The sequence below is a fragment of the Papaver somniferum genome, chromosome 11 (genome assembly GCF_003573695.1).
Source record: "Papaver somniferum cultivar HN1 chromosome 11, ASM357369v1, whole genome shotgun sequence".
Taxonomy (NCBI): Eukaryota; Viridiplantae; Streptophyta; class Magnoliopsida; order Ranunculales; family Papaveraceae; genus Papaver; species Papaver somniferum.
The window spans coordinates 105,230,954-105,258,475 of NC_039368.1; the positions used below are offsets into that span (position 1 = coordinate 105,230,954).

Sequence of the window (27,522 nt, forward strand, 5' to 3'; positions counted from 1 at the left end):
GACGATGTCGCCCTTGATGTTCTTAGCCGAGTCTTACTTTGACCAGATTCTCCTTATCTTCTCAACTACTCCGTCAGTGCATTTATTGCTCTTATACTCGATGGCTATCTCTTCGGTCACTTCTGACCTTTACACATATTGTCTTCACGGGTTCCCTTGGTGTCTCTTTTCTTGCGCCAAGGCCGGGCAAGATGATTTGGTGCTTCACACTTCATCTGTTGTTGATGCTTCGTTACCCAGGATTGCTCCACCTGTATGTGTGGATTATTTACACCTACAATGTTCGAAATTCAAGATCATCTTTCAATACTAAGACCTGATGATGCAAATTGCAAAACAATGGTTACTGTCGTTGAAGAAGGCAGAAGAGGGAAATTAGTCTTACCTCTCTAGTGTGCAACTACGTACTGATGATGTAACTTCTCTCGCTCACCATTCAACTGGGATTATTCTTCCGTGTAACAATAGTTGTGACAGAATAACGACATTTCAAACGTTGCTATTCTATATATTCGTAATGAGTAAATAAAATTCCGGTAGCCATTTTAACAACAAATATGGCAAGTATACTGATTAAGACGAACCACCAAAGCAGTCAACAACTGATCGATCAGACGATAAAAGTTTGAACTTCAGATAATTTAGAATTGACACGAGTTGAGCCATCAACGTAAAAATTGAAGTAAAAAGAAAAGATGACTTGCATTAACTCCAATCCAACAAGACGTTAATATCTACCTTGTGTTCCTTTTTTCTGTTCCAGCGAGGAGAGAACAACGAAGATCAGAGCTAACTTCCCTGGGGGAGAGGTTTTGAGCTAGGATAGTCATTCCTTGAGTGGTACTTGCAGCATCATTCGTGTTTCCATTGTTCAGTTTAATGACGGCATTCTCAAAGGGATTTAGACTAGGTTTGGGATCCATCAAGGCCAACGAGTACATAATGTCTTCATTTTGGTAACGGGTGGGAGGTTCGGTACCATAAACATTCAACAAACCACTATCTTCACTTATACCAGCTGTAGTACTAATACGACACGTAGTCCATGGTGAACTTTTTAAGTGGTTATAATCGAGACTAGAGAGCCCAATTCCACATAATCGAAGATTAGTGATGAGTCGGTTGTAATGTCCTTCGTGTGGTGGTGCCTGTCTATTATGAACCAAGTGATGAAGAATATGCCGATTAACAACAGCCGGAGCATAAACAAATACAACATAACAAGTTTCAAGGGCGCCGATTGAAGAAAGCAAATTACTCAAGAAAGTTGGAAACTTCATTTTAGCACATATTGGAACATACTGATTCATCCTGGCAATGAATGCGGGAGGATGATAGATTTCTGCAATAGTCTTAAGGCGATTGTAGAAAACGAGGACAGCGAATCGCGTAAGACTTTTGATATCCAATGTAATGCCGTGAGTGATAAAATCAGGAGAACCAAAATAATACATACGTAGAGGTTGGTGATGAAGGTAAGCGTCACAGAGAAGGGATTCAATCTTCCGTACAAGACGTGTGAAGTCAATGGTGAGGATTTTATCTTCATTGAGAATATCGGAAGGGCAGTAACCATTAATAACACCACCAAGCGGTAGAGGTGGATTATGTTCATCATCGCCACCACCGATTGCTAGCCGATTAATAGTTTTTCACCTAAACAAACAAATAAACAGGGAAAAGTATATCGGTTCTAGAAGTGGTTCCCTGATAAAAACTGGTCAACGTTGCTGACGGGGAAATACCAATTTTTGGGGGTGTACCAATCCCATCGAAAGTTTTTCTATATGAAATAAATTGGTACCCTCCATCTCCCTCCTTCCCTAAAATAAGATCTAGTTGATTCACTTTTGAGACGGGATTTGTGTTTGTTTGTCCGTCCGTCCGCACAGCAGGGGACGTTGATTGATTCTAGTTCTACATCTCTTGGTTTGATTCAAGTTTATTTTTTTAAGTAAACTGAAATATATTAAAAGAACGGTCCGCGAGTTATAACCCCAAAGGTGTCACTATCCATATACAAAAATTCCAACAAAACAAATTGTTCACAAAAACCCCATTTAATATAAACTGTCTATATTACCCTTCTAATTTAAATCACCCAAACAAAAACAAAAATCAACCACACTTTAATTCTTATTATATTGTCACCCCCAACAAGAAATAAACAACCACCAATAAGCACCGCCGCCACCGATAACTTGAAACTCTACAGCTGACAAAAAATTCTACAGCTGACAAAAAATTTGTTTTTGTTCTTCACTCCACAATTAACATCCATGATTCACAAACCAACCAATCATTTTCGATCTTAAGATTGTTGGGTGCTATAATCAAAAATAAGGATAAATCAAATAAGAAAAATTTATTGATACTTAGCTCCTTTATAATGGAAGTGATCGATTTGATGAAACGGACGAGCTCCCCATATCTCCGCAACAACAACAAGGCAAAACTCTACAGCTGACAAGTTAAAAGATAAACTTGAAACTCTACAGCTGACAAAAAATTCGTTTTTGTTCTTCACTCCACAATTAACATCCATGATTCACAAACCAACCAATCATTTTCGATCTTAAGATTGTTGGGTGCTATAATCAAAAATAAGGATAAATCAAATAAGAAAAATTTATTGATACTTAGCTCCTTTATAATGGAAGTGATCGATTTGATGAAACGGACGAGCTCCCCATATCTCCGCAACAACAACAAGGCAAAACTTTGGAAAAACAGAGTGAGTCACGTGTTCAACACGTTACCCTTAAGACATTAGCGCCCGGCTACACTCAAGAGTGATGCTATAACCCTCACAGGACGGATATTTCCAGGATAAAACACCCTACTACACCTACTACTAGCATATGTAGTAGATGCTCAACTTGAGCTTGGCAACTCCAAAAAAACCATAAAAGAAAATCTCGAACACTTGAGAAAACAATATAAAATATTTTTTCCCTTAGGGGTCCCTCTAAATATAGAGCAACCCCTTTTCCATAGATTTTACAAAAGTAGTGAATTTGTTTATATAATTGACAAATACAACTTAAGAAGAAAAACTCCTCGATGTCGGACTAAAAGGTTTACATAGTTTCTTAAAACTACTAAAAATTGGAAACTACACACTGTGGAACTAATAAGTTTCATTCACAAAAAAAAATTATAATTTTTATTAAAACTTTAAAAAATTATTTTTTATTAATCGTTTTCCAACCGTTTGTTGTCCTCAATTGGAGCCTTCGAATCAGCTATAGTGCACCAAAAGATGTCCTCATTGTTTATGCTCCATCTGCCAATGACAAGTATATAAAATCTATTATTAACAACAAACATGAGCAGCAGGGATCACATGACCGATTGATCGATAATCTTCGACAGTGTGGTGTTGGGCTCTCTTGTCACGATTACGTCCACCTAGAAGGTGCATTCTGGACTACATGTTTCCTTACTGATATTAAAAGCACGGGCAGGTTGACAGTTTCAGGAACGGTGGATCCTACCAGTTACGTCAATGAAGATGTGTACACATATATCTCACTATCAGACACGTGTATATAAAAAGATACGTGGAAAGCATGCAGGCCAAAACATCAAAACATGATGCGCCACGAAACACCAAATAAACCCCGAGGAGTTACTTTATCGCATCCCAAAAAGAGAAGCTAGGATCAACGGGGGAGAGAAAGTTAGCTGACACGGAGATGACAGGGGCAGAAGACACTTGTCTGACACGAGCAGACCCCTCAACTACCCACATTAAACACTCTGAGCAGTGTACGTGTCGATCAACCTGTGGAACGAGCGAGGATGCCTCTGCGGGATCAAGGGGCAAACGCAGACCTCTGCGTGATAGACGCAAGGACACAAGAAGATAAGGTTCCAATGGTCATTAGAGATGGGTCCCACATTCTAACCTTATAAATACCCCGTCTCCACCAAGAGGAAAGGGGATGGGAAGAATCAGGAAGGGAAGGAGAGAGAGAGAGTTTGCAAGTGTAAGTTAATCATTTAGAAGAGAGAAACATGTAAACCCAAAAGTCATTCGACTATTCGTGTAACCGTGAAGAATATAGTAAAACAACAAACCCCGTGGACGTAGGCCTTAGTGCTGAACCACGTAAACCTTGGTCTTATTTACATTTCAGCACTTTATATTTATTTAGCCCCATGGATCTTTACTTATACGTTTTGTTTTCTTTGCTTGTACTTATATCCCGTGCGCAAACGCCTCGCATGGAGTTGTTAGATGAGGCTATGATAAACCCGAAGGTTTTGAGCCAATGAATCAACACTAGGATATCATCATCACAAATCTCCTTAGATGATGATGATTGATTGTGAGCACTCGGATCCCTTCGTGATTTGTGTGTTCACAGAAGATGTTGTTCGATCGCTGGCGTTGTTGGACTTCAAAAATAAAAATCCGTTTGAGGACATGGTGGGACTGATTGTTGGATACACAAACAATGCTGATGTTGTTGCTGCCGTTGCAGCTGATGTACCAGCAAACATCCCAAAGGGGTTCCCTGCCAATAAAGCGCCTAGCCGAACGGTTGGATGGATGTACAATGTTAGTATATTTGGAATTCAACCTGCATCTCTTGGAAATCTACTGGGTGTATACATTGTTGATAGAGGATCTAGCACTGCATATACTTGTATCCTCGGACTACACCTCACCCCTGGTGAAATTAGCTCTGTTCTTCGTTATCGGCTTCTGGCTCCACCGGACTTAACAAAGTCCCAAAGAGAAGAAGATATTGTTCGTTTGTGAACTGAATTAGTCGTGGTTAGATTTTTAAGGACAACTAGATTAGTGACCGTGCATTTTTTCCTTTTAACTTTGAGTGCACAGGGCTTGTCCGGTTGTGTACACATATATCTCACTATCAGACACGTGTATATAAAAAGATACGTGGAAAGCATGCAGGCCAAGACATCAAAACATGATGCGCTGCGAAACACCGAATAAACCCCGAGGAGTTACTTTATCTCATCCCCAAAAGAAGCTAAGATCAACGGTGGAGAGAAAGTTAGCTGACACGGACGTGACAGGGGCAGAAGACACTTGTCTGACACGAGCAGACCTCTCAACTACCCGCATTAAACACTCTGAGCAGTGTACGTGTCGATCAACCTGTGGAACGAGCGAGGATGTATCTGCGGGATCAAGGGGCAAACGCAGACCTCTGCGTGATAGACGCAAGAACACAAGAAGATAAGGTTCCAACGGCCTTCAGAGATGGGTCCCACATTCTAACCTTATAAATACCCCTTCTCCACCAAGAGGAAGGGGGATCGGAAAATCAGAAAAAGAAGGAGAGAGAGACTTTGAGTGTAAGTAAATCTTTTAGAATAAACAAGATATGTAAACCAAAGTCATTCGACTACTCTTGTAACCGTGAGGAAGATAGTGAAACAACATATCCCGTGGATGTAGGCCTTAGTGCTGAACCACGTAAACCTCGGTCTTGTTTACATTTCAGCACATTATATTTGCCTAACCCCATGGATCTTTATTTATATGCATTGTTTTCTTTGTTTTTACCTATATCCCGTACGGAGTTGTTAGACGAGGCTGTGATAAACCCAAAGGTTTTGAGCCGAGGAATCAACACTCAGACATCATCATCACAAATCACTCTAGATTACGATGACTGGTTGTGAGCATTCAGATGCCTTCGTGATTTGAGTGTTCACAATTTGGCGCTAGAAACAGGGACTTCGTCCCGGTAAAAGATTTATCTTGTCCTGTGATTTCATCTTAAACTGGCATATGATTGCCTTCATTTATTAAATCGGGCCGTACAGATCATTTGTTAACTTTATTGTATTCCAAAATGCACCTATTATCTTTGTTGGCTCTGGAAATACTTTCATTTACTGATAAGACTTGTTGTTTTGATCCACGGATTTATGTTTTTCTTAGATCCCGTGCAAACCTGTCTCTCAGGCGGATTTTCGTAGTTTTTGTTAAAAGATCTCTTTTAATAGGATTTTAACCCGTGTATTGTAACTCGCATGTATTAACCCTCTCCGGGAATGGGATATTTCGCCAACTAACCTGACTCACACGGATATTCCCGTTTTTCGCTGTTTGAAATTCCCTTGTGCAGAAAGAACGGATTGTGAGTAAAAAAGGCGAGCTTCCGCGAGATTTCATTTTTGACAAAAGAACCTGTGATGGAAAAGACGCAGGAAGCAGGAAAATCCAAAGCTTTGTCAAAGGAAACACCCAGGACAACCCCGGTCATAACCCGAAGCAAGCAGAAAGGAGACAAAGCTAAAATGGCCAGTCAAAGGCAAGATACAGCGGAAATCACTTCACCTATGAACGCTAACTCAGTTACAGCCGCGGCCCTCAGAGCAGCAGCGACAAAGTACGGTGCGGCTGCGGTAGTCCCGAAGGCTGTAGAGGCTATCAAAAACGGTATTACGAATCAATTTCATCAACCAAGAGAAAGGGTGGATGAATCCAGAACGTACCAGCCCGCACACCTTCCAACTTTGGGAATGCCATCAACAAACGATCAAAATCAAACCATGTCGGAGAGGGGCACACACCCCGATTTGGAAATGCCGACAACCGAATCTGAACCTCGGCCACCTTTAATACAGACCGTAGAGGAAGGCGGCACCATGGCCGTAGGGGCACGAGCAGGGACTCCAAATCAGGGGTCAAGCCAATCACATCGATTGATGGCTGAGCTTGAAGAATTGAAGAAGAGCCAGCAGGTTTACGCGGATGCTGTAGCTCTGCTGGCCAGAGAGAATCAAGATTTAAAGGATCGGATTGCCCTAAGCACGAAGACCAGCCAACAACATGATGAAGCAAATTCCAAAGCGCCAGAGCCAAATCGAGACCGAAGAGTCGTCATAGCGGCTAATGGAGACGCGACTAGGGGAAGTAGCGTAACCGACCCGGATTATGACGACGGAGAATCAGACTATAACGAGCAGAAGGACATAGGGCACCACCGCGCGATGGAAGAGCTACGAGGTGAAATGACGGCCGAGATCAGACAATTAAAAAGTAGACAAGGCGGGGGAAGGTTAGAAGAGGTCATGAGAGAAGCTAACTCCACGCCCTTAACTCATCGCCTGGCCAACACCCCTATTCCACTGAAGTGCCCTGTCCCAACGTTCGAATGCTATGATGGATCCAGCAACCCTGTTGCGCATATTCGGTATTATAACCGTGTCTTAGCTAGATGGGGTCAAAACGACGCCGTACTCTGCAGATACTTCCCATCAAGCCTGAAAGGATCGACATTGTCCTGGTTTGATAATCTGCCGCCAGACTCCATGCACTCATACGACCAACTCGTAGAAAAATTCTTAAGAACATACATGTACAACAAGACTGTAAACACCGGAATGGATAAGCTCTTTTCACTAGCGATTGGCTACAAGGAAACCACGAGGGAATACACTAACAGATGGCACAAGATCTGCCAAGCCATAGGAAGCGTGGACCCAGTGGTAAGCATCAATTGCTACAAATGGGGATTAGACCGAATGAGTCCGCTATTTGTTGAAATTCACGGAAGCGTACCTAAAACAGAGGGAGATCTTCGAATAATTATTGAAAAGCACGCTCGACTTGAAGAAATTCAACGGGAAAACCCGAGGGCATATCCGCAGAGATCTCACCGCACCAATTCAGCAGAACAAACCCACGGAGCCAAAAGGAGTTGCTCAGTGGAGAGGTCTCACGAAGATAGGAAGGAACGAAGGGATGAGCGGAGAACAGGTTACCGAAAATTCGAAGATCAAGTTTACACGAAACTCAACGCTAGATATGCTCGTATCCTACGAGAGATCAAAGGAAGGGAAAACCTGGAATGGCCATGGTCTAAGGGAAAGCATCCCCCGAGAACCGAGAAGTCTAAAGATTACTGTGAATATCATTGTTTCAATGGACACCAGACCAAAAAATGTAAGAACCTTAAAATAATGATCCAAAAATTAATTGATGCGGGAGAGCTCAAACATTACGTACGAAAGGATATTGCAGAGGATAGATCCAAACGAACCAAACCAGTCCAACTTCCGGAAGGGAACCGAACAATCAACACCATCTCGTATTCTGAAGTCGCAGGGCCCTCGCTTACGGCACAGATAGGAAAGAGGTTACGGAAGCAATTCGAAGACCGTTGTGAATTGTATGAGGTCGATAGGGTATAGGTGGACGAGCACGAAGAATGGATGGAATCTCCTATTATCTTCGATGCCGAAGATATCGAAGAAGATATGGAAGACCATAACGATCCCTTGGTCCTAACACTACCAGTAGCTGGATGTAACCTCAAAAAGATCCTAATAGACGGGGGAAGCTCTGTAAACGTCCTATTCTACGATGCATTCAAACGGATGAAACTCCATGATGAACAGTTAATGACCTCTTATTACACCATCTACGGATTCAATGGGGCACCCACGAAGCCCGTGGGAGACATTGTGTTGCATGTTAACGCAGGACCGATGAAGTTAGAAACCCGATTCAGTGTGGTCGATGCCCCATCACCCTATAACGCTATTATTGGGCGAAAATGGTTACATAAACTCAAAGGAGTTGCGGCAACGTACCACCAATATCTCAGATTCCCAACACCTGAGGGAGTAATGGAAATCAAGGGAGATCGGGTCACCACGAGAGAGTGCCAGGCCACTCAGGATCGTATCAACAACGAGCAAGAAGAGCAGCGAAAGATCCGAAAGGTAAAAAATAAAGAAACCGCGAAAGAGAAGGCCATAGACCTGTTCTTCAAGGAAACTACTGGGAAGAGCTTGATGAAAGATGATAATGTCCTAAGCACAGAGACAAGTACTTCAACAACCAGCGAAGGACATAAACACGCTAAATAGCAATTAAAGAATGTCCCAGCCCTCGGAAACCCGAAGCCTGTGTTCACACCAGTGGAGCCTGTAAAAGAAATCAACATAGGAACGGAAGAAAGCCCGAAGATGATCAAAATAGGGACCATAATGGACGAAGAGAGGGAAGATTCTTTAACCAAATTGCTTAAGGAATACGCGGATGTGTTCGCCTGGAAGTTAGGAGATATGCCGGGGATTGACCCGAAAGTAATCCAACACGAGCTACGCATCAAACCGGGCACGCCTCCGTTCAGGCAGAAAATACGAAAGGTAGCTCCAGAGTATCACGAGGCAGTAGAAACAGAACTTCGGAAACTACTAGACGCAGGATTTATCAAGGAAGTCAAGTACCCTACCTGGATCTCCAACATGGTCATTGTTCCTAAGAAAAATGGAGGGGTTAGAATATGCATCGATTTTACTAATCTCAACAAGGCATGTCCAAAGGACAGCTATCCCCTTCCAAGCATAGATCAGCTGGTGGAAGCAGTAGAAGGATATGAAGAACTGTCGTTCATGGATGGACATTCTGGCTACAACCAAGTAGCCCTTGCAGAAGAAGATCAGACACACACAGCGTTCTACACCCCACATGGCCTTTATTGCTACACTAGAATGCCATTCGGACTTCGAAACGCAGGGGCAACATACCAAAGAATGGTCGATGCTATCTTCAAGCCATGGATTGGAGGAACCTTGGAAGTCTACGTTGATGACATGCTCGTCAAAAGTAAGCTGCACAAAGATCACCACCAGGATCTGAGAAATATCTTCGAAGCAATTAGAACGCATCACATGAAAGTGAATCCAGAGAAATTTACTTTCGGGGTCACCTCGGGGAAATTCCTCGGGTATCTGGTAACAAAAAGGGGCATTGAGGTAGATCCAGCCAAGATTCAGGCCATAATAGAAATGCCGTCCCCGAAGAATTTGAAAGAAGTACAAAAACTCAATGGATCCATAGCATCGTTGGGCAGATTTATTGCCCGATCCTCGGACAAATGCAAACATTTCTTCAACATTCTCAAAAAAGGGAGCAAGTTCGAATGGACTGTCGAATGCGAGGAAGCATTCCAAAAAATCAAAGAACATCTAGATTCAATTCCGATCCTGCAGAAGCCAGATCCGGATGAGGTTTTGGCATTATACATAGCAGCAACAGAAGACGCAGTCAGCGCAGTGTTGGTCAAAACCAACACGAAGATAGAACAGCCTATCTATTACGTCAGCAAGACCCTCAATTCTGCGGAAAGGAACTATACAAAGATCGAACATCTTATCCTCGCATTGGTATGGGCTACTCAAAAGCTGAGAACATACTTCCTAACTCACTTCGTCAGAGTCCCATGCAAAGCACCATTGGAGGCAGTCCTCAAAAGCACGGGAAAAGTGGGCAGAATATCCAAATGGAACACCCATCTGGACCAATTCAACATCATTCACGAGATTCAACATTCTAGAAAGTCCCAAGTTCTGGCGGATTTCTTGGCAGACCTCCCCCTTTACAACGACGAAGAGATTAAGGGAATGCCAGAAGCCGAGGAAGAAAATAAGGACCCAATGGATATCCTCGAACCCGCGAGTCAAAGACAATGGGAAGTCTTCGTCGACGGATCCAAAAATAAGGAAGGAGGAGAAATAGGCATTGTCATCACCACCCCAACCGGAGAAAGGATTATACAGGCACTCAGGTTAGAATTCAAAGAACACACCAACAACATCGTCGAATACGAGGCTGTCGTACATGCCCTCCGTATAATAATAGAGATGGGGGTAACCGATGTAAGGCTGACAAGTGATTCGCAGCTTGTCATACGGAAAATAGGGCTCGAGTATAATGTGTACGATGACACCCTCTCAGCTTACATGGCCTTGGTCCAAACATTGGCATCGCAAATCCCGAACATCAGGTTCCGGCACTTATGCAGAAGGGACCTCAGGCACGCGGATGCCCTAGCATATATATCATCCATGCTGAAGGATAAAAATGTCGAAGCTATTAAAATAGGAAGGGTATACGAGCCTTCGATTGCATCCCAATTCTCCTTCGCTACCAATCAAGATACAGTGGAAGAAAATATCGAAGACCAGATAGGAGAATACATCCACAACCATTTTGACGAAGAAGACATCCTGTCAAGAGCAAATCAAGACGAAGACTTCAGCAACGAAGATGATTGGAGAGTAATGATCCATGCATTTCTCGAAAAGGGAAGCTTACCTACGGATCATAAACAAGCTAGGAAGATACTCTCCAAAGCAGGAAGATATGATCTTCGGGATGGGGTACTGTACAAAAAATCCTTCCTCGGACCGTTACTACGTTGCCTGTCTCGGAAAGAGGGGCATCGAATCCTAAACGACATCCATTATGGTGATGCAGGGAATCATAGCGGCATGAGATCACTAGCTGACAAAGAAAAAACGCAAGGATATTACTGGCCGACAATGATACAGGATGCTGCGAGAATGTCCCGACGGTGTGAAGAATGTCAGCGCTTCGCCAAAAAGATCCACGCGCCAGCAACGATGTTAAACTCCGTCGATAGCCCATGGCCATTTGCAAAATGGGGCGTAGACATCGTCGGGCCTTTCGTCGAAGGATCAGGGAAAAGACGATTTTTGATAGTAGCCACGGACTACTTCAGTAAATGGGTGGAGGCTAAGGCCTTGGCCAGGATCAGAGACGCGGATGTGTTTACTTTCATATTCCAGAACATCATTTGCAGATTCGGTATACCCGCTGAAATTGTGTCTGATAATGGCAAGCAATTACAGGGGAAAAATATAGACATGCTCTTCGATACTTTCAAAATAAGAAAGAACAAGTCCACCCCCATATACCCTCAAAGCAACGGACAAGCGGAAGCTACCAACAAGACCCTCGCCCTTATACTCAAAAAAAAATTAGACGAGCATAAGGGAAGATGGTGCGAACAACTGCACAATGTGTTATGGGCATACATGACAACACGAAGATCCGCCACCGGGGAATCCCCGTTTCTTCTAACTTATGGAGCTGAAGCAGTCATCCCTACGGAAATCCTCATGCCAACCACGAAGACCGAAGCTTGGGAGAAAAACCTCACAACAGATATGATGTTAGAAAGGTTGGACGACTTGGAAGGAAGAAGGGAAGCAGCATTACAAAAGATGGAAAATTATCAACGAAGATTAGCAAGGGAGTACAACAAAAAGGTAAAGATTCGGAATTTTGTAGAGGGTCAGTATGTGTTGAGAACAATCCCACGGTATCAGCAAGAAAAGAAATGGGGAAAATTAGCACCTACGTGGGGAGGACCTTTTATAATACACGACGTTGCGGGTAACGGTTCCTACTACCTTCGTAATCTAAAAGGCGAGGTCCTCCGGCATCCTTGGAATGCTAAGTGGCTCAAACCATACTTCCCATAGGAGCAACTCAGACTTGAATCTGCTTGGAGTGTACTAGAAGAAGAAGGGAGCCTGACCGGTCCACATGTTTCTATCTCTGGAAGAGGAATTGCAGGCCTCAACCTATCAATCAAACAAGCTTTCAAATTATCAAGTCAACGGAATCTATCGACAATATTGGGGAAAGTAGTTAATCTACAATCTCTCAGGGCTCCCCCATCAGTGTCCATAAGTGTAAGACCAGGGGGAAGGCACCCAGCAGAAAGAGATACCCAACCAATCTTAAGGCAACGGGTCGACGGAATGGGTGTGTAAATATTTTAACCCCATATCCTAGAACGTTGCCTCGGCCCCCACCGTCTGGGAATCCTCTGGCCCAGGATTCGCCAGCGGGGTGACAGGTCTCAAAACGATCACGAAGGTACCTTCCTTCAGTATCGCACCCAAACACTTAAAAAAACTTTGTTTTGTTTTTTTCACAAATGCTTAAAATAAAAACAAACCAACATTGCAGGTATATGAAGAAAAGGATCCATTTCATAAAGGATGATTACAAAAAGTGAAAGGCCAATTCAAGGAAGGATACACATCAAAAAATATTCCTTTTACATGATATTAGCAAAAAATATTCTTGTTACATGATTACAAAAAGGGAAGGATAATGATGCCGCGGTCTCTACAAAATGCTGCGGTTTCTACCTAGATGATGCCGCCCCATCGGCAGGATTGTTCGGAAGACTTGAAGGGACGCTCCCACCAGAAGAGGGTCCCGAGGATCCAGGAAAGGCATAAGGAACTGGACGACGAGGATAGTTCTTCACGAGACCATGCTCGTTCTTTAGGCCAAGTTCTATCCTCTCCAGCATCTTGTTCGTCTCCTCATCCAATTGACAACGAGCCTTGTGCTTAATAACTGTTGTCCGCTGTTGGGCTTGGGATAATAACGAAGATAGCCGATTCACTTCTCTAGAAGCAGCACCAACGGCCTCCTCGCGGGTTGCCGCTAAATTCTTGAAATGATTGGTCTGTTCTTCCTGCTGCGCTAAGGAAGATTGAGCCTTTTCAAGTTTTTCATTTGTGACGCGAAGGTGTCCCTCGAGCTCTGAAAAAGACAACACCACGGAGTTAGCGCAGAAAAAACACAGTCACACTCGATGAAATAGGGTTATACCTTCGACACAAGCCGAAGCCTCTTCATACTCATTAACAACCGCATCTCGCGCTTCATCAAGATGTTCATATTCCGCGGATAATTTCTTATAGTCTAGTTGAAGGTTGGTGAGAGTAAATTGACAGGCATCTAATTCTACCTGCTTCATCGAATCCATGTGACGAAGGTGGTCGACCTCTTTATTTATCTCTGATACCCCTTTGCTAAGTCTGTACATACACACTTCAAGATTCCTCTCAGACTCAGCCTGACGAGCTACGTCGGCACGAGACGTAGCAAGAGCATTGCTGAGAGCGCAGACTTCGGCACGGTCATCATCTCTTTCTCTGACAAGACAAAGCATATTATCCTTAACTCCTGGAAGAGGAATGGATCGAGCCTTCTGTAATTCTTCTTCCAGCAGCTGAATCCTAGACTCCAGCAAGGAAGTACGCTCACGGGCTTCCCGCAGACTATCACGTGTCCACAACAGTGTGCCATTAAATAAAGCACGATCATGGTTGTACAGATTTTGCATGTCGACCATATGAACATGCCTTGCGCGCCATACCTCAGCCCGAGCATCCCATTTCTTGGCTTCATTCTTAATTTTCTCAACAAGATCTTTAATACGAGATTTTTGCCGTGCTCTTTCGTTTCGAAGCCATATCATCTCGGGGACGCCACCCACTGGAGATAGGGTGGGGAGACTCAGACAGAACAACTAATAAATATAGGAATGACGACACACTGCGAGGGAAAAAGAACCAAACCTGTGAAAGCTGAAACTTGGCCGCGAGTTTGCTCTAACTCAGCGCGAACAACAACAAGCTCTGAACGAAGACCAGCCTCTGCTTCACCCAGCTTTTCTTTCTCCTTGAGGCTTTTCTTCATCTCTTCTATTTCCACCTCAGCCGCAGATAATTCCTTTTCTCTGTGACGAAGCTTAGCCTCGAGCTTCAGAGATTTCTCTTTGAAGAACTGATACAGCACGTGGTTACAATGCTCACTCCTCATCATCTACACATCAAGAGGACAAACATTATTTCACCGAAGAATTCGATCGTCACGAAGAAGTATGTATGAAAATTTACCTCCAAGACACGCTGCTGCGGAAAGCCATATTGATACCCGTCGGCTATGGCCATCATATCTGCAACGGAAGTAGGAGGCTCCGGCACAAGGGTAGCTTCGGGAACACTCAAATTTTTTCCCTAGGCTTCAGACACCCGCGCCTTGGAAGACATCTCCATCATGCGACGGGTATACGCAGTAGATTCCTTTTCCCCAGCAACAACAGGGGCGGGATGAGGGACAAATAGAAGATTCTTTTCCTTGAACCAATCCATTATGGCGTCCTCACCCTCAGACGTCGGCGACTGTGGAAGATCACCAGCAGGCGCATCAATGACCGACTTCCCCTTCTCTGACACGGCCCCTTCAGCACAAATGTCGGCACATACATGCGCAGCATGCTCCTCCGCGCCACCATCTTCAACAGTAGCGTCTCCATTACCATCACCACCGAGAACATCCCAATTATCATTGGGGTAAAGTAAAGAGAAGTCCTCAGGAAAATCGAGGACATCGTCAAAGAACTCCCCCGTGGAGTACATCCGATCAAAAGAAAATTCTTGAGAGGTGGGAAGGGTATCCGCGACATCACCAGCAGGGACAGAAATGTCACCAATAACACCGTCATCAGCCACCACGGCTTTGTTTCTCCCTTCATCACCATCATGACCCACGAAGACCTCTTCTTCGACATTGATAGGGGAAGTACCAGTACGTTCCTCCCCATCTGTAATCTCCTCATCCTCAGCAAACCCTTCGTTCACTGGACTAGTAACTTCTTCATGGGCCTCAGCCTCGCCCATCACAATGGTAGAAGACTGCTTCGGCTTAATCTTTTTCTTCTTCAACACCTGAAAACCAACACACCACAAAAAGAATTATTTTTCCCGAACAGTTGAATTTCTAAAAGAGGAGAAGCGCAGCTAGAATCCGCGTACCTGAGCAGTTGAGGTACTCTTCGGTGGAAGTATAACACCAGAACCTTCCTCCTCGTCTCCCTCTACGACGTCAAGGGCATAAGGAAAATTCATACCCGCAAAGTTCAAACGCCAGGAACAGAAATCCCCATAACGAGCAGGAGGAGACTCGCGTGGCTTGCTACTCTAGGTAGGCCTCCAACCGCGGGGACCAGGAATCCAACCGTAAGCCCATGGACCAACTATTTCGATAACGGTAGCGTGCCACTCGTAGTCATGGTCGCGCTTGATCCTCTCGCGCGCTGGGAAAAGTTTCCGATGACTAGACCCCTCTGTGCCAGGAACATACTTCAGCTTGGCATCGCTGACCTCATTTAACAGACGAATCTCGCCCCGAGGAGCAGCGAGATTCCGAAGGCTGACACTCCACGGCTTGCGGTTCCTACTATTGACGTAATCACCGAAGGAGTTATTGAAATTCTCAGGAGTATACCATTCCTTCTCCGCGGGATCGGGAACGTAGCAAGTCATTGACGTCTCCCCCTTACTCCGCAGATATCACTCCTTCAGGGCGCGGAGATAATTCCCCGATAGTTGGGATACGGAACGGCTGTGAGTATTGGTGGAAGAGCCTTCACGACTAGCAAGCACGTCATAGTAGAAAGAATCACCTGATTTGTACAACGACAGCATAAGACCAGCTTCGAACGCTCCAACCGTTGTCAACAAATGAAATTCATCGAACTCATACTTTGAGATAAGCTCATAAGTAATATCATCCTCAGGGGCATAGAAACGAACCTCGAAGGCTTGAAGCTCATGCTTTTCCTTGAATATTTCGAGATCAATATGCTTGAAGGTTACTTTTTTCTTACTAACCGAAACACTGCGTATCAAGGGGGCAGCCTCATCCTTCTCGGCGGGGCCGGATGAACTAATGAACGCTTCGGAAGCTTTTCTCTTCACAGGAGGATTCTTTGAAGATTCAGCCCTCGGAACTACACCCTTCGTATTCTTCCCTTTAAAAGTTGGAGGGGACGGCAGATGATGCTCGGGCACTACAGAACGTAGAGGAGGAACATCAAAAGCAACAGCACGAGGAGGAGCCTGCGTACTCCTAATATCATCACGAGGACGAGACGCTGCGCGATCGAAGACTCTTCGAGACCAAGAAGGATTTGTCGAAGGAATCTCTTCCCTAGAAGACGAGGCCTTCGCTCCAGAAGAAACTCGACTTCGACGAACATCATCTTGAGACTCTCTACGCGGAGGAGATCTCGATAGGCCAGAACCAGGAGTCTGATAAGGAAGACGCGGACGGTCAGACATGGCTGCGAAAAGATTAAAATCATGAACAAGTTACACACAAATTCAAAAACATTACCAAAGATCAAAAAACCACATCAATAGCAATCCACACACGATAACGCAGAAACCCTAAAATTAGTATACATGCTCAAAATTCCATAAAATTCACACCCTGAAAAACTCAAATACAAGCAAAACAGTGGCCTCCTTGATTTAAGATGAAGAACATGGGCAAACTAGTATGCAAGCATTAAAAGAAGTTCTTCATCAAAAACAAGGAACAACAGTAGCAGAGAATTTACAAATCAACACAGCGTAAAACAGTGGAAACAAAGAAAAGAAAAACTTACCAGCAAAAACAGCAGCAGAAGAAACAAACAGTGGAAGCAGGCGTGATTAATGCTAAGGTGGAGAGAATTTAAGGTCACAGGTTCAATGAAGACTGACATAGAATTTAAGGGCTGAAAAACAAAGAATGAAAACTGAGAGAATGTTTAGGAAGAATGAAATTAATTTTCTTTCTCTCCTTAATATACCCGAAAGAAAGAGAAGGAAATTAATGGAGGAATGGGAAACGTGCCCGTTACATAAGCAGTTAATGCACGAATAATAGACGTGCCCGAGTATCTAGGAGAAGTTATTAAGAGTGAGAAGAATATGCGACGATGGTTTTTCTTCAAGGCACCCATTAGACATTCAAGCCCGAAGAAAAGGGGCAAATTGTGTACACATATATCTCACTATCAGACACGTGTATATAAAAAGATACGTGGAAAGCATGCAGGCCAAGACATCAAAACATGATGCGCTGCGGAACACCGAATAAACCCCGAGGAGTTACTTTATCGCATCCCCAAAAGAAGCTAAGATCAACGGTGGAGAGAAAGTTAGCTGACACGGACGTGACAGGGGCAGAAGACACTTGTCTGACACGAGCAGACCTCTCAACTACCCGCATTAAACACTCTGAGCAGTGTACGTGTCGATCAACCTGTGGAACGAGCGAGGATGTATCTGCGGGATCAAGGGTCAAACGCAGACCTCTGCGTGATAGACGCAAGAACACAAGAAGATAAGGTTCCAACGGCCTTCAGAGATGGGTCCCACATTCTAACCTTATAAATACCCCTTCTCCACCAAGAGGAAGGGGGATCGGAAAATCAGAAAAAGAAGGAGAGAGAGACTTTGAGTGTAAGTAAATCTTTTAGAATAAACAAGATATGTAAACCAAAGTCATTCGACTACTCTTGTAACAGTGAGGAAGATAGTGAAACAACATATCCCGTGGATGTAGGCCTTAGTGCTGAACCACGTAAACCTCGGTCTTGTTTACATTTCAGCACATTATATTTTCCTAACCCCATGGATCTTTATTTATATGCATTGTTTTCTTTGTTTTTACCTATATCCCGTACGGAGTTGTTAGACGAGGCTGTGATAAACCCAAAGGTTTTGAGCCGAGGAATCAACACTCAGACATCATCATCACAAATCACTCTAGATTTCGATGACTGGTTGTGAGCATTCAGATGCCTTCGTGATTTGAGTTTTCACACCGGTCCAGTGGCGATGCATTTTCGATTTGGTGTAGTCTGGGCTTCGCTTCATCCCATGACATGCATTTTCGATTTGGTGAGCACGGGGCTTCGCCTGGCCCCGTGACGATGCGATTTGGTATGTGCGGGAGTTTTTTCCGCCTGCGTCGGTGTATTTTTGAATTGGTGTGGCGGTGCATTGAATCGGTGGGAAAAAGATAGGAAATATGTACCGATTTTATTAAATTTTTTTTTTATGTTCACAGATATTTAATTTTTCTTTCTATTTTCGCATGAAATATATGCGAAATGATTCTCACGTGAATCAAAAGCCAAAAAGATATACATACCCCATCCATTTTAAAAAATGCATTTAGGGGTGAAATATAGATTTAAGTGGACTGCAAGCTTGATGACATCTGTCACGACCGAACTTTAGGATGCCAAAACGTTAATGTTACGTGGAGTGTCCCATAGAAATATAGGCACCACAACCCTTTGTTAACCTTTCCCAGTTCCCAGTCCCCATTTTCTTTCTCTTTTCCTTCTTCATCTGCAACTGCAGCAACTCCACCACTACCCCATTTCGGACATCGCTCTTAACTATTGTTTTCAAGTTCCAATTTTGAAATATGATTATGAGTTCCATTTTTTTTAATTGGCTTTGGCGTTTTTATGTTTTCAGGATTATAGGTAGTTTATTAAGGTTAAAGAAGAACAACTAAGGTTTGTTTCCCCCTTGCTCTCTTGAAATATATTTTTACAAAAAGATTAGTTTATTCTTTTTTGGTTTTCCTAAATTAATTTTTTCGGTAAATCTAATTAAAAGCATTTGACCGAGATTTACACTATGTTTGTTTACTCCTGACTCATCTGAGTCGTCTGGATCTGAGACGTCTGGATCTGAGTAAAATCACCTGACTCATCTGGATCTGACTCAATATGTTTGTTTTGAGTCAGATCTGACTCATCTGACTCAAAAAACGTGAGTCAGTGGTTTGGTCTCGCGAGTCAGGGGTATTTTGTTACCTGACTCAAATGGGTCCGAGTCAGGAATTATGTCTGAGTCATAGGTCGAGTCAAAATGCAAAACAAACGGTCTGACTGCTGACTCGGTCCGAGTCAGAGATTGACTCAGATCCAGACGCCGAGTCAGCTGCAAACAAACAAGATGTTAGTTTTTATTCATCAAATCTGATTAAAGGTTCCATCGGTTGATTGTAATTCAATGAGTTGGTGTGGGTCGGATTTGTGGGTTGGTGTACAGTTTGTGCACTCTTTCTTTTTGTTGGGTTTTTATCCTGATTTCAACCGATTTCTTTCAATTGGTGTGTCAATGATTTCTTTTTTTTTACAGGAATTCCTTTTTAAGAGTTCCAAGTTTTAAGTTTATTTATTTATTTATTTTATTTATTTAACGGTTTGGACGTGAGTTTTGTTCACCCTTATTAAAGTACAGTTAAGTATAGGTGTAAACACGGTGTAACTAAATAATTCAAGTTTAAATTCTAACATAAGTATTGTCCACCTACTTTTTTTCCAACACCGTTACTAACAGACAATTAAGTATTTGATGTATGAGTAATGATACACACACCGTGAAAATGTCGTGATCTGTACCGAGAGGGATTTGACGGCCTAAATGTCACCCTCTCTGCATTGGGATAGGATGGGGCATGAGTGGGCCCCACCCCCCTCTCACACGGTGCACAATTCACGGTTCATAAATCATTTTCATTGATGTATCCAAATTGTAACGAAATTTTAATTATTACAACAAATAAAGTTATGTCAAGTGTCCTCACCATAGCTTCTGCATTAGAAAAGGCCTTTTTAGGCCAATAAGAAGCGAAGGTTTTATCACCGTTTAATGTGAGAGCTTTATTTGTCAAGGCCTTTAAGGGGAAGATATATTGGTTTTCTAGGTTTTGTAATTATTATTATCAGTATACACATCATCTTTTTTTTTTCTTTTTAGGAAAAGATAATTTATATAACTTAGCAATGTGACACCAACAGTTTCTTTCTAATGAGAGTTTTCAACCAAACAGAAGAATCAGTTTCCCAAAACAACGAAATACTACTGGTTTTAGCTTCTCTAGCCAAACAGTGGGCTACTTCATTCGTGTCTCTTGGAACATGAGTACAGACCCAACTACTAAAACTTCGTAACATTTCCTTACAATCCATGATAATTGGGTTATTAGTCCATTTAACAGATCCTAGATTACTATTTATGGCCAAAACTACATTAAGACATTCTCCCTTCAAATGTAACTTTTGAATGTTGTTTCTTCTAGCCCATTTAATTTCCTCCCAAGCTGCAATTTCCTTAGCATGTTCTTCATTTTCAGCCACTCCTGGGATGCACCATGCTCCACATAAAATTCTTGCATCATCAATTAATATTAGACCAGATCCCATAGTTTTGTTCCCTTTTTGGAAAGCCGCATCAAAATTAATTTTTTTAAAATCACAATGTGGAGGATTCCATCTAATCGGTTCTCTAACTCTGCAAGCTTGTAGGTCTCCAACTGTGTGTTTTCTTAAATGCTCATTCCATTCTGTTATATCTTTATTAACCATCCTTACAATCCCATCTACTTGGAATTGAATATTTTCAGACACACATGAGCGTCTAGCTTTCCAAATATTCCATAGAGTGTACCTAACACAATTTTGAGATCATCTTGCACATTAGCTGATGTAAACCGGCTTGAAATCCAGTCCTTAAGAGAACCTCTTCCCGCGATCCCTGCAGATAACCTACCCATTGCAATCCATACCTGCTCAGTTAACTGAAAGTTTAATAACAAATGATCAACAGACTCAATATTATTAGTACATAGAGGACAAGAAAAGCTTATACTTCACATAAATATAGCAAGTCTTTCCCTGACAGGAAGACAGTTATGAACACAGTTCCAAAGGAAATGTAAGATATTTATAAGTAAAGGAGCTTTCCAAAATTTTATCCAAGAAAAATTCTGCTGAGTAGTGATATACACATTTTTGTGTCTGATATAATCTCAATTATATATATTGTTAGTGCTCGATTTTGTATTTATTATGGCTTTTTGTATCTTTGTAGGTGTTTTTGGAGAAATAAACATGCGTAGAAAAATTGGCTCGAAAAGTGGTATTTGCGCTCGTGGGAGAAAATTACTATGCGGACTCTCAGTTTGAATAAGGGGCACTCAGTTGATAAGGGGCACCTCACCGTTACTTGTACCCCATACCTTCTATTTACACCCCATGGCTAATGGCACCCTATTCTGGTTAGGGGGCTTCCCATCTTCATCACAGTTTTGGCGGGAAAACACGTATTCCACCTGCGAACTTCTGCATAACTTCCTGGGTCGATTTTGACGACATTTTATCAGGTTTTATTTGTTGATATGGGTTGGTTGGGCCTGGTATGGTCAAACAGGGATGGTATAGGATTTAGATACGCAGAAAAACAAGTTTCCATGCATATCTAGGCGAATCAAGCCATCAAGGAAAGTGAAAGTATATCGGGTTTATTTTGTTGGCTTGGTAAATCATGTGAAACTTGGGAAAGTGTATTAACGGCTGAGATTATATTCTGCTATTTGGGAAGAGTTTGGATGAGAAAGGAAGTTGCGTGAAAGAAAACAGAGGAGAAGAAAAAGTCTCGGATATGGTTCTATTTTTGGAGTTCACGTGCAAAAAGGGAGAGAATATCCTGTTATGGGATTTACTACCAGGTTTAGAAGTGCTTGGACCAATCAGACTCTTTTAGAGACGTACCAAAGGAAAAATAAAAAGAAAAAAATACCGATGATTTTGCTGTAAGGAAAGAAAGAAAAAGGCGAAGATTTGGAGTTATTATCGACCTGTGGGCTATAAAAGGAGTTGGGATAGCTCATAACTTACGTACACTTTGGGGAAGTTTAGAACATAACAGAGCACAAAAACACCAAGTTGCAGAGATAGAGGCGAGAGAAAGAAGAAGAACTCAGAACAACAGTAAGAGACAGTCGCAGAATCCGTGGCCTTTTCTTTCGAATTCAATCAGTTTGTCACAATTTCTGTAACAATTATTCAGAGTTCGCAACAGTTTTGTGTTAGGGTACTTCGTAACAGTGGTTCGTAACAATTATATCGTTACAAGCACACTGTTTTATACCTTCTCTTCTTTTTAATCAACTTTTGAGCAACAAACATGTATTTTGAGCAAGTGATTAATATGAGGAGGTAAACCCCATTTCTGAGGCGATAGAGGAAGCTATTTTTCCAACAAAAAGTGGTGTATTCTTATTTATTTATTTATCGCAATTATTTTTATGATTGTTTTGCCTTGAGTGAAAATTGTTTGAATGATTCTTGCTAAGCAATTGCTATTTCTTTCGATAGAGCATGCTTGGACCTAGGTTTTTGATGTTCTATGCTTCGGATTTGCACTTGTTATTTTGAGAATCTACTTGTTGCAATAGTTTAGAATCAAATTGAACGAAAAAATTGCATGAATATAAATATTGGATTAAATCACTTTGAATTTGGAAAATAGTGGAATCTTAGCCTCAATGTTTCTTTTAATATTGATATCATCTTTGATTGAGTTTGCTATAATTTTTAGTGAGTTTTCTATTTTAATATTAGAATTTAAGTCTAATTAATATCCTTCACAAGTCTGAGAATCGAACCACTTTTACCACTATATACAAATCACATCAATTTTTGGCGCCGCCGACGCAGACTTGTTTTTAGGGTTTTTGATTTATTTATTTTATTATTTTTGTTCTTTTTTATGTTTTTGGGTATTTATCTTGTGTCTACAGGTTTTGGATCATAAAGAAAATTGAGCCAAAGAGTTTGGTGATTTCATAAAGACTTGGAGCTAAAGATTAAAGCAAAAAGAACAGAAAAGAAGACAATTTTATTTTAGACAATTTTAGTTTAGGGTTTGTTTATTTTCTTTTAGAAAAAAAAAACTGTATTAGGGTTTATTATTTTTGTAATTTTTCTTTTCTTTTTGGACTTTTGGACTTTGGGACATTATTTTTTTTATTACCCTACGGAAGGGTACTTTAAATATAAACTGTTTGCAGAGAAGGAGGACAATTACGATATTGTCTCTGCACCTTGGGTTCGTACACTTGACATCGGAGTCAGTGGCCCGAGTCGACTACAACCGATTCATCCCCCGTCTGGAACGGGAGGTAAGATTCTAAACACTCGCGAATCCCCTGTCAGCGAGTTACTGGACTCCTTCGTATGCATATATGTTGAGGACTGAATAGACATTTATTTTTCTAGTAAAGGGCAAGGCCTGGCCATACAAGATAAGGGTTCGGATTTCATCACCGTTCTCTTCTTGCCCGCTTTAGGAACACGTAACCTACGCGAACCTAAGCCTAAAATTTTGACTAGAACGAGACCGATAGGGTAACGAGCTTAACAGGAAAGTCATTCGAAAAATATTGGTTACTCTTTTAAGCATACTTCGAAGTTCTTGACGGTTTCTGTAAGTTGAATGCGTGACGCCGCCTTGTAATACCGGTGAGGCCTTGGGTATCAAAGCTCCACCGAGCTTCCCTCGCCTCTATTCAACTTACGTTAACTCGGATTGATTCCAGAGGGGTTTGCTTAAATTGTAACGAATTCCCGTTCGAAGGATTAGAAGCTGGTCTAGAAACAATCTAAGTGGAGCCATCATGCTTTTTGTTTGCTAGAAATCAATAGGTTTGATTTGGTTGAGTCGGCCTTGATCTGTTTGCTTACCCTTCCAATTTAGAAAATTCTATTGTATGCCTGAACGTAAAAGAGACGCACTAGGTAGATTTGTTAAAGAGAAACCTAGTAGTTCGAAGCGTCTCGATTACCTTAATCTAGAGAGTCCGACTTTTGAAGAGTCTGTTTTTGAACGTCCTTTGACTGAGGAGAGAATCCTGTTGCTCCGATAGCGCCAGAAATGGCAACTTTGAAAGCTTTGTTGAATCCAACTAGGACTACTCGTCCCTCATGTATCAGGTTAGCTGAGACGGAAGCAACTTATGAACTTAAACCTGGGACCTTACAGCTGCTCCCAATCTTTTTAGGGAAAGAAAATGAAAACCCCTATTTCCATGTTAGGGACTTTGAGGAAATTTGTAGTACCCTCAGGATTAGAAACCTAGATGATGATGCTTTGAAACTTAGGTTATTCCCCTTTTCCCTGAAAGATAAAGCTAAATCGTGGCTATATAGTTTGGCTTCCGGGTCAATCGAAACGTATGAACAACTTACATCTGCCTTTTTGAACAAGTTTTTCCCTAGGCACAAAACATCGTCTATTAGGACGCAAATCTGCACGTTTTCTCAACAGGAGGGAGAAACTTTGTATAGGTATTTGGAAAGGTTCAATGATTTATTAGCCCAATGTCCTCATCATGGTTTAGAGAAGGTTAGGTTAGTTCAGATCCTTTATGAGGGTTTAGATCCCACCACAACCACAGTAGAATCTATGTGTACTGGTGGATTTGAGAACCAAACAGTTGATGACGCGATGACATATTTGCATGAAGTCGCCGAAAAACCCAACAATGGGAAAGTAGTAGGGGACCCCAGAAAACAATTCTTCTAGCAGAGGAAACGTTAATAGGGTAGAAGGAGGCTATGAATCAGATGCCAAAATTGCTGCTATAGCGAAAAGGTTAGAAGCTTTAGAAGTGGGTAACACTAGTGGTAGTTGGAGCCTTGGGAAGGCCAGAATAATGAAGAGCAAGCCAATGCTCTATATAATAACACTAGGTTTGATAATCGTCAGAAGTTTGACCCATATTCAGAAACCTATAATCCTGGTTGGAGGAACCATCCGAACTTTTCATGGTCTAAGGGCCAGAGTCAGGGTCAGTCTAATAATTCTAATGCTCCCCCAGGTTTTGGCTACACTAGGAATACATCAGGCCCAGAAAATAAAACGACTAGCTTAGAGGAATCTATTAAGATGTTAGCAAAAACTCAGGAAATGTTAGCACAGAGCCATGTTAGTTTTCAACAGGAAACCAAGCAGAATTTTCAAACTAATGCTCAGAGCCTTGCTAAGTTAGAACTTCAAGTCGGCCAAATAGCTAAGACCTTAAGTGAGAGAGATAATGGTAGGTTCCCTAGTCAGACTAATCCCAATCCTAGAGGAGTTCATGAAGTAGGTACAAAACCATCGAATCAATTGAATGCTATTAGAACCCTTAGGAGTGGTAGAATAGTAGACAATCAGGTAACCATGCCCGATAGTGAACATACTGTAGTTCACCCCTCAGACCACTAGGACTAGCTAAGGAACTGATAAAATTTCTGATGATGCCAACTCAGTTCCTGAGAGGTCTGATTTGTGCCTAGAGCCCCATTTCCTCAGCTATTAGTACCAACAAAGAAGGAATCGAACTTTAATGACATAGGAGGTTTTTAAGCAAGTTACCATAAACCTTCCTTTATTAGATGCAATTAGGCAAATTCCTGCTTATGCCAAGTTCCTTAAGGATATGTGTACGCGAAAGCGAAAACTTAGCGTCCATAAGAAAGCCTTTTTAGCTAGTCACGTAAGTTCAATCATTCAGAACACCACAACTCCAAAGTACAAAGACCCAGGTTCTCCTACCATTGCTTGCACAATAGGTAACTTCCGGGTAGAAAAATCTTTACTTGACTTAGGAGCCAGTGTGAACTTACTGCCATTCCATGTATACTTAGCTAGGACTTGGTGAAATGAAACCTACTCAGATGACACTGCAGTTAGCTGATAGGTCTGTTAAAATCCTCGAGGTGTTATCGAGGATGTTCTTATTGAGGTCGACAAGTTTATTTATCCAGTGGATTTCGTGGTCCTAGATACCCAACCTGTCCCTGACCCAGAACCAAGATACCTGTGATTTTAGGTCGCCCATTTTTAGCTACGTCTAATGCGATCATTAACTGTCGAAATGGTGTGATGAGTTTATCTTTTGGTAATATGACTATGGAGATGAACATTTTTAATGTCAGTAAGCACCTCATGAGCTAGATGACACATGTTTTGAAGAGGTGAACATGATAGAAGCCTTAGTTCAGGAGTCATTACCAAACATTTTGTCTGAAGACCCATTAGAAAGTTGTCTATCCCATTTTGGTTTAGATTTTGACGACGATAGCACTATTGAACAGGTGAATGCTCTATTAGATTCTACCCCTGTGTTAGACACTGATAGATGGAAAGCTAGGTTCGAACCGTTACCAGTTTCTGAGACTACCCTAATTCCTTCTTTAGAAGAGCCCCCAAAGTTGGACCTTAAACACTACCCGATACTCTAAAGTATGTGTTTTTAGGCCCATCTGAGACTTTACCTGTGATTGTAGCTTCCGATTTGGATAGTGATCAGGAAAGTAGGCTAGTAAATGTACTTCAAGACAATAAGGAAGCTTTAGGGTGGACTATAGCAGACATTAAGGGTATAAGTCCTACTGTGTGTATGCATCAGATTCATTTAGAGGAAGACTCCAAACCTTCTAGGGAGATGCAACGTCGACTGAACCCTAACATGAAAGAGGTAGTTCGAAAGAGGTGCTTAAGTTGTTAGATGCGGTATTATTTACCCAATTTCAGACAGTAAGTGGGTCAGCCCTGTTCAGGTTGTCCCCAAGAAATCAGGTATCACTGTAGTCCAGAATGATAATAATGAATTAATCCCAACCCGAGTGACCACGGGATGGCGTGTGTGTATTGACTATAGGAAATTGAACAAGGTCACAAGGAAGGATCACTTTCCCCTTCCTTATCGACCAATGCTAGAGAGATTAGCTGGACATAGTCACTACTTCTTTTAGATGGCTACTCCGGTTATAATCAGATCGTTATTGCCCCAGAAGACCAAGAGAAAACCACTTTTACCTGTCCCTTTGGTACCTTTGCGTATAGACGCATGCCTTTCGGGTTTGTAATCCCTGCGACTTTTCAGCGTTGATGATGAGCATATTTTCTGACATGGTAGAACGGTTTTAGAGGTCTTTATGGATGATTTTTCAGTGTTTGGTTCATCTTTTGATGAGTGCTTGCATCATTTGACATTAGTGTTGACTAGGTGTAAGGAAAAAATTTAGTGCTTAATTGGGAAAAATGCCATTTCATGGTTGAATCAGGAATTGTCTTAGGGCACATCGTTTCTTCAAAGGTTATAGAGGTAGACAAAGCCAAATTGACCTTATTAAGACTCTACAGGTCCCAAAAACCGTAAAAGATATTAGGTCATTCTTAGGGCATGCAGGTTTTTACCGTCGATTCATTAAGGATTTT

At 42.1% G+C, this 27,522-nt stretch overlaps 1 pseudogene; it reads right to left on the minus strand.

The window, feature by feature from the left end:
* Positions 1 to 24,553: 24,553 nt before the first annotated feature.
* On the minus strand, positions 24,554 to 24,653 carry LOC113325477 (annotated as a pseudogene).
* Between the last annotated feature and the right edge of the window lie 2,869 nt (positions 24,654 to 27,522).